The sequence below is a fragment of the Rutidosis leptorrhynchoides genome, chromosome 6, assembly GCF_046630445.1.
Source record: "Rutidosis leptorrhynchoides isolate AG116_Rl617_1_P2 chromosome 6, CSIRO_AGI_Rlap_v1, whole genome shotgun sequence".
Taxonomy (NCBI): Eukaryota; Viridiplantae; Streptophyta; class Magnoliopsida; order Asterales; family Asteraceae; genus Rutidosis; species Rutidosis leptorrhynchoides.
Window position 1 is genome coordinate 316,768,698 of NC_092338.1, and position 9,124 is coordinate 316,777,821.

The following is a 9,124-nucleotide window of genomic DNA, read 5'->3' on the forward strand; positions in this document are numbered from 1 at the left end:
ACGTTAATTTTGTACGCGGCGTCACAATGTGCATAGGGTAAAAAAAAAAAAAAACAAATCCAAAGTTTGAAACTTCGGGTCCACCAAAACCGAAGTTTCAAACTTCGGTTTTACCATTTTTGCCAAAAAAAAAAATTTACCTTTTCTATTTTGAAAGCATCCTACTAAAAAATGCTATTTAAAAAAAAAAAAAAATCTTCATCACCATGAGCAAAATGGCACCGATCCAGAAATACCTTTAAGGAATACTAGAAAACTATGCAGGTAACTCGTTTCATATCAGTATCATCTCCAAAAATACCTTAAGGAATGTTCCATATCTTTGTCACCATTTATTATCATTATCATTTATCATTATAATTATCATAAAGTACATATATTACCAGTGTTGTAAAAAACCCTTTTTCTCGCCGATTAATTGCCGATTAATTATTTTTAGGAGCAATTCGTTCCGATTTCCAAAAATCCGTTTAATTAAACGGTCAACGTTAATTGATGTATCAAAATCGAATTTGGTAATCAAATTCAGTCAAAGTAAAAATTGGTTAACATTTTAACATAAATTTAAACTAGAATTTTATAGTTTTGAAACAAAATGAACAATTTTAAACAATTATGTTAAAAATTATCTTTGTATTTATGGTTTTTTTCTGTAGTTACGCATATAATTTTTAAAATTTAATATTTAAATGTATACAGTACAATCCGATTAATCCCCGAATTACCGATTAATCCTTCCAAAGTCCCGACCGATTAATCCCCGAATAGCGAATTTTGCAACCTTGCATATTACACACAAATAGAAATATATGTGTTGCTATTTGCGCTACCATTCAAATCCAGTAAATTAATGTACAATGAGTGACACCGTAAAGCAGAACAATTAGAGTAAGCATAAGAGCCTTGACAGAGATTATCAGCACACATGCGGCACATGCCTGATTATAATACTAGATAAATCATATTTAAAGCAAATTTCATGTATATATAACTCTAGAGAGGGCGAAAAACCCGTATAAAATGCAATATGAATTTAACAAATTCGAGAGTCCTGTATATACCAGATTATATTACCAAGCCAAATGCCAATGCTAAAAGAGTATTTATTGATTCTGTTTATTGTGACAAAAATGGTATGAAAAACAGATTCTTATTATTCAAGACTTCAAGTAGTTTTAATAAATAACCAATTTTGTAGTACTCCTTTGTTATCATGATTGTTATCTGTCTTAATTGTATGGAAGACTAATTTCCAAGCAATTAGTCCATATGATAGATCTTTACAATCTAAACATGTATGTACAGTATTTAATTAGTCCACAGAATAACAAAATAAATAATTTTATGAACGGCTAGTACGTGCTCAAACGGCCTTTAACCAGGATCCAGTGGAAAATTGCAATACACCCATCACAAATCTGAACCTGGAAGTGTATGACAAGTACAAGGACTCTGTTTTGAAGAAAACCTTGAAAAGCGCACCTGAAAAGTTGATTTATATTGGGTCGTTTGAGGAAAGTGTGCCAAAATATGAGTCCTACTATTTGGACAATTTTGTCTTTAAAAAAATGTGAACCCCATTCAAATGTGACTATTGATTTGACTATTTTATGCATTCGTCAGATTATGTTCCCTCTTTATGCAAGCTCCACTTAAAAAACCAACCTACAAGTCACCATTTTCTTTCTTTCATTCATGTATGACTGTAACCATCTACACATATACATCTACCTTCCGTCACCTTCAACTTACCGCCACCACCTCCGACCACCAGTTCCGCCCTCACCACATCTCGCCACCACTGATCAATCCTTAATTAGCGATGTTACTTAATTACGGATTGAGTGCAATAAGATTACAATGGAGGATGGAATGTTTGATGATTATTTTGGGCCCCGATGATCGTCTTTCACTTTAACTATCAAGTGATCAACCACCCCGACCCGGTCTTGATTGTTAATTAGCATAATTCACCTTTACGCGATGTAAAAATCCCTTGGGCAAGATCACAAGTGAAAATTACAAAGGCTTAGGCAAAATGGCAGAGAATCAACAACCCATAAATAATAGGCCAAGCTCCCTATTTATAGTATTCGAGATATCTGCGGTCTGCGAACTACTTATCCATCCGCGAAAACTCAGCGGATTAAACCGCAGTCCCTTATTAAAGCGGAAATATAACTACTGCACTTTATTTTCAGCGAATATTGCATATCTTAGCTTTAGGGTCCGCGTAATTCTGCTTTTAGCCTTTAGTAAATAAAACACACATATACAATGCTATGTATATGATCAAGTCCCCCCAGTTTATTATGATACATATCGCAAAGCAGATGTATCATGATAAACTCTAAAAATGCGCAGTTTTTACAACCATCATCCGCATTTAGTCATTTCCGCATGTACTTAGTTACCGTTGCAGGACAAAAGTTACCGTTTGAGTTATCACAACGGATAATTAATACAATCGCTTACCACCCTTATTTCCCCTATATATATCGTGATTCACAATCACTAATTTTCCACTTGCTTTCTCTACCACAATTCGCAATTATATACATTCGCTATTAACCTTTACAAGTTCTTCAAACACAGCTTCTCCGCTTTAATCAAAAATGAAAATTGACGAGGTCGATCGTAAGGTGGATCCTAAAGTTTTAATTACAAAGTTGCTAACGAGCCCGGAGGCTAAATCGTCGGCATCTACCGAGCATCAAATCAAACAGGAGAAACAGGCTATTCCCATCGTTGATTTGACGTCGAAATCACCAACATCACAACCAAGTTCCACAAAACGACCGCTTCAAATGCCACCATCATCGCAGAGCAAGAAACTCAAACAAAGCACTCCCCTGGTCGATAATCCAATTATATCGGATTATGAAGGGGAGAAACAAACTGGTATATCGCGTATTTTCACTCATATGTATGACCTTGCTTATTACAAATTTCACTACTATAATACTTGTTTTGTTTTGTAGGAGGCTCCCCATTCAATCTACGCTACCCAAGCTCGGAGTCTATGGAGCAGATTACAGAGCTGTTCCGCACTCCTCCAGACTCGTATGGGGTGCGGATTGATGGGTTATCAGGGTATACTTATGCCTCTGCTGCTGCTACACTTGACTAGCGTCAACAGATGAAGTTGGCCATTCCAGGCGAGCTTCGTCGTGAATTTTCCAAGCTCTCTGCGCTTAATGCGCACAACAGTTTTGTTCAAAACTTTTATATGTGTTTCAACTCGGCATACGATGTGATATGCCGGCAAGAACAATTTTTCAATGTGCTTGAAGCTGAACAGCAGAAGTACAATGCTGAGAGGATCAAGGCTGAAAACAGCGAGAAACGCTGTGTTGATCTCTCCTATGAACTCACCGCGGCCAAAACCGCGGTAGATGAATTGAAGCTACAGGTGTCTACTGCAGCTGACAAACAAAACAATCTTCAGACAACAATCTCCTCGCTACAAGAGGAGGTTTCAAAGCTTACTGCGGAGCGAGACAATGCTCTGGCCTCCGCAGCCTCTGCGAAATTTGAGTTCTCCCAACTCCGCAAACACTTACCGGAGTTTGCTAAAAAGGTTCTCAATTCGCGTCCCGTGAATGTTCTGTTTTCTATTTATGCAGCTGCTTTACGACTGCGCGAGAGAGTAGAGTTTCTGGATAAAATTGCTCCACATTGCACCATACCAGATCCACTACCTCCCTCCATTGGAGATCGCGTTTGTTCACTTGCAGAAGCACGTGAAGCAGCTGCTACTGCACAAGCAAGCTTAGCGGATATTCCAAACGACAAAGTTACTGCAATAAGTCAACAAGAAGATGCTACTTTAAAAGACATCTTTGAACTTGACTTATCTAAGCTAGAATAGGATATTGTAGAAATTAGCGCGCAGCTATCTCTGCGCCGTTATCAATGAAACTTCACTTTTTCATATTTATTCGCGAGTACTCTTTATTTATATAGCGCTTTTATCAACAATATTCATAACACAAACTTGTCCTTTGCAATTTCCAACATATATTATTGTGCACATAATAAATGCGTACTTTTGCGAAACAATCTGTATGCGTATATGCTTATACGTTATGAATCTTCTAAGTCTGTCGAAACGATCCTTAAGCAATTAATCAGCATTGCGAAGCATCTAAGCATTAGCAAAATCAAATACTTAGGATATAAAATTTCTTTCGCAATAATTCGCATGCAAAAGTGGGCAATTTCATCACTTTGCTATTTAAACACTGCGAAATACTATAGAATTATGAAACAAACTGTAAAACATTTCATAACTATTCGCATTTCACAAATAAACTTTTCGCGTACTTTTACAAGTGACTATCCTTAAAATTTCTACAAGCGTGATCAAGACTTGCAAAAAATTAAAAACAAGATCACATAATAAGTATATCAGCCATATGCCTTGTATCTAATTTCGCACTTTGTACATATATCCTTGATAGTTTTAGCAAAGCTATGCATAATATCATTTTAATAAAACAGCATGCCACGCATTAGGCAAAATTCGCCCTTCCATATCCGCGAGCTTATATGAACCTGCCGCATTAATTGCCACAATTTGATAAGGGCATTCCCAGTTAGGACCCAACTTGCCAAACTTTTCTGCTCTGCTTGCTTCGTTATTTCGCAGCACCCATTCGCCTATAGCGAAGGATAAAGCACGCACTCTTTTGTTATAATACTTAGCTATTTGCTGTTTATTATTCGCTTCTCTGATAGCAGCCATTAACCTCCGCTCTTCAATGAAATTTAGATTCTCACTCAACGCAGCATCATTTGCTTCATCGTTAAAATTAGTAATTCTATGCGTCGGTACCAGAATTTCTGCAGGGATTACTGCCTCAGAGCCATACACCAAACTAAAAGGTGTTTCCCCTGTGCTTTTCTTAAATGTTGTGCGATGTGCCCATAACACATTGGGTAATTCATCTACCCAGCCAGTTCGCTTTTCGCACAACCTCTTTTTAATACCGCTTACTATATCACGGTTGGTTACTTCGCATAAACCATTAGCTTGTGGGTGCGCCACTGATGTAAACTTTTGTACGATATTTAAATCAGTGCACCATGTCTTAAAAGGATCTTTCGCTATTTGAGCACCATTATCGCTAACCAATTCTCGCGGAATGTCAAATCGGCAAACAATGTATTCCCATACAAAATTTCACACTTGCACACCAGTAATAGTGCGAACCGCCTTAGCTTCAACCCATTTGGTAAAGTAATCGATTGCGACAATTAGGAATTTAACATTCCCAGGCCCTGCAGGAAATGGCCCTACAATGTCAATAGCCCATTTATTAAACGGCCATGGTGAATTAACAGGAATCATATCATGCCGCGGCATTCGATTCTGCGGAGCATGCCTTTGGCAACTTTTACAGCGTTTAATAATTTTCGCTACATCGCGGTATAGGGATGGCCAAAAGTATCCCATTCGCATAATTTTCGATGCGATAGTTTTGTAGCCTGAATGCAGTGCACAAGTACCATGATGCACTTCTTCTATAATCATTTCTGCCTTGATTGGGCCAACACAACGCATCATTGGTGAAATGTCCCGTTCTTATTGATTAAAAACGTTCCATATTAATTGATTTCGTTGCGAGGTTTTGACCTCTATATGAGACGTTTTTCAAAGACTGCATTCATTTTAAAACAAACCATAACCTTTATTTAATCAATAAAGGTTTAAAAAGCTTTACGTAGATTATCAAATAATGATAACCTATAATATCCTGTTTACACACGACCATTACATAATGGTTTACAATACAAATATGTTACAACGAAATAAGTTTCTTGAATGCAGTTTTTACACAATATCATACAAGCATGGACTCCAAATCTCGTCCTTATTTAAGTATGCGACAGCGGAAGCTCTTAATAATTACCTGAGAATAAACATGCTTAAAACGTCAACAAAAAATGTTGGTGAGTTATAGGTTTAACCTATATATATCAAATCGTAACAATAGACCACAAGATTTCATATTTCAATAAACATCCCATACATAGAGATAAAAATTATTCATATGGTGAACACCTGGTAATCGACATTAACAAGATGTATATATAAGAATATCCCCATCATTCCGGGACACCCTTCGGATATGATATAAATTTCGAAGTACTAAAGTAACCGGTACTTTGGATGGGGTTTGTTAGGCCCAATAGATCTATCTTTAGGATTCGCGTCAATTAGGGTGTCTGTTCCCTAATTCTTAGATTACCAGACTTAATAAAAAGGGGCATATTTGATTTCGATAATTCAACCATAGAATGTAGTTTCACGTACTTGTGTCTATTTTGTAAATTATTTATAAAACCTGCATGTATTCTCATCCCAAAAATATTAGATTTTAAAAGTGGGACTATAACTCACTTTCACAGATTTTTACTTCGTCGGGAAGTAAGACTTGGCCACTGGTTGATTCACGAACCTATAACAATATATACATATATATCAAAGTATGTTCAAAATATATTATAACAACCCTCATATTTCCATGCCTGAATTGACTAATTTGACTATAGGGTTGTTATCCATACGTAATATATAATTACATTCGACGTTGATCAAATATTTATTTTTAGTCGACACGTTCTGTTAACTAAAGTTTACACTAATTATATAAAATAACTTTAGTTAATATTAATGCGTATTATATTTAAAACTATATGTAACATAATTATTAATTAAATGATAAATTATTTTAATCATTATATATATTTTTAGCTTATAAAAAAATAAAAATAAAAAGAAATAAGATTTTTTTTATAAATTAAATAATGAGCCCATTAATTTTGTCTAAATATTTTTAAAAACAAAAACTTATTAAAAACATTTTTAACATGTTTTTATTATTTTGTCAAAATTGGCACCTTTATTTTATTATTTTTTTTTCTTTTCACCAACCATTTTTTACCTATAAATACATGGCTCCTCATTCATTTTTTCTTGCCAAACACAAAAACTTAAGTTATTCTTTCAAAACCTTGAAGAAAATTTGAGGTACTTTCTATTTTTATTAATTTTTTTCAATATTGACATTTATATTTATATTTATTGTATATTGTTTGTAAAATTCGAAATTAATTATGTTTATATGTTATAATTAGTATTATAAGTGTTATGATGCATAAAAATATTTTTGATAATTTATGGAATATTATTTATAATTAAATACGAATTATGTAGTGTTTAAACGTAAAAACAATGTAAAATTCGTAATAAATACTTTTAACCAAAAATAAAATATATATAATTTTTTTCTGAGTTTTTAAAACTTATATAGATCTAAAAAAAATTATAAAAATAATTACTTGGGTCGAATTGGTATTTATTATATAATTAAACTCTATTATTATGTAATTTAAAGGTAAATTAAGAATAAATATAAAATAATAAAGAATATTTTTTTTAAATATTTTTCTACAGGTTATTAGACTGATAGAAACTTATAAAAATTATAAAAATAATTATTTGGGTTTATTTAGTAATTATGTAGAATTAAAATTGTTTTGTGAATACATTAAGGGTAAAAACAAAAATAAATACAAAAATATAATAAAAATGTTTTCTTAAATTTTTTTACTAATCTATATGATTAACTAAGACTATAAAAATTATGTATGTAATTTTTAGATATTTAATTTATTAATTAGACATTTTTGAATAATGTTCGATTAATAAAACACTATTATTTTTGAAGTAATTTAGGTATTTATTTAAAGATAATTATATTTAATATATATAAGACATACTAAGGTATAATAACTAAATATTAAATAAAACTTAGGTTATATTATCACATATATAATTATTAAGTACATTAATAATTCGTTGTGTGTATACACCTAAAGTGAAGGTTAATCAAAGATAATGTATAATTCATGTGAACTTCATCGCTACTCACGGTCGTAAGTGAATGATGTCTAGGTTGCCATTTATGGGTAACCTTGTGGATCTCGAATGCCATGACTTAGATTCTGGTCAAGAGTCCTGGGCCCCCGGTTACATCTGGTCATTCCTGACTTATTCGATAGCAACGAAGTTTGAGTAAAGTTATACAACGTCTTGCTAAAGATTAACCCGAACTTTCTAAAATTGGAAAATTACTATAAGTGGAAACTTTCCATAAATAGTAACCTTCCGAAAATGGAAATTCTTTAGTGAACCATTACTATCAATATAGTACTATATACTATTGTCAGTTAGGCAATGTCTGATCATACGTTCTATCTCTAGGTTGAGATCTCGGTCACGTCCTTCCGTTCAATTCTTTTGTGTGCTACTAAGGTGAACTTCATAGCCCCACTTTTTACTGTTTCATAACTGTTTTACAACTTTTGGGGTGAGACACATGCTTGCTTTATAACTGTTTTACACTTAGACACAAGTACTAAATTGTTAACTATGATGTCATGCTTTGATTCATGCTAAATCCCTACCGTAATATCGTCAATTGCTACGTTTAAATGCAAACTTAATTATTGTGAGTAGGCCTATTGAGAGTAACGTCTCTAACCATTCGACCGTTGGTCTTTGGTTACATAATAATGATTCCACGACACTGACAGTACAAGGTGTCATAGGGTAAACTTGTTTAGTAGCGATATTACAAAATGCAGCAACACTTTTAGATTGATATTTCTATATCAATCAACTTTAAACTAAATCTTGTGGTCTAAAACTTTGGATATTATTTATAAACCTGTGAATTTCACTCAACCTTTTTGGTTGATACTTTAAGCATGTTTTGTCTCAGGTGATGATTGAGCTAGCTGTTTGCAACTTTGTGATGATAGATTTGATGCTTGAATGGAGTCCACATCGCATATTATATTTTAGTTCATAAAAATTTATTTTACGTTTTAATAATAATGTAAACATGTATTACTGCTTCCACTGTTTTATTAACATAGGTTTTATTTAAAAAGTCTCATATAGAGTCGTTCTAGTTTATACAACTGTGTTATGATATGATTGGTCACAATTACCCCTGGTACATTTTGGGGGGTGTGACAGATTGGTATCAGAGCAGGCTGATGTAGAGAACCAGGATTGCATTTTATGTGTGCCTTATACAATTAGGTACCT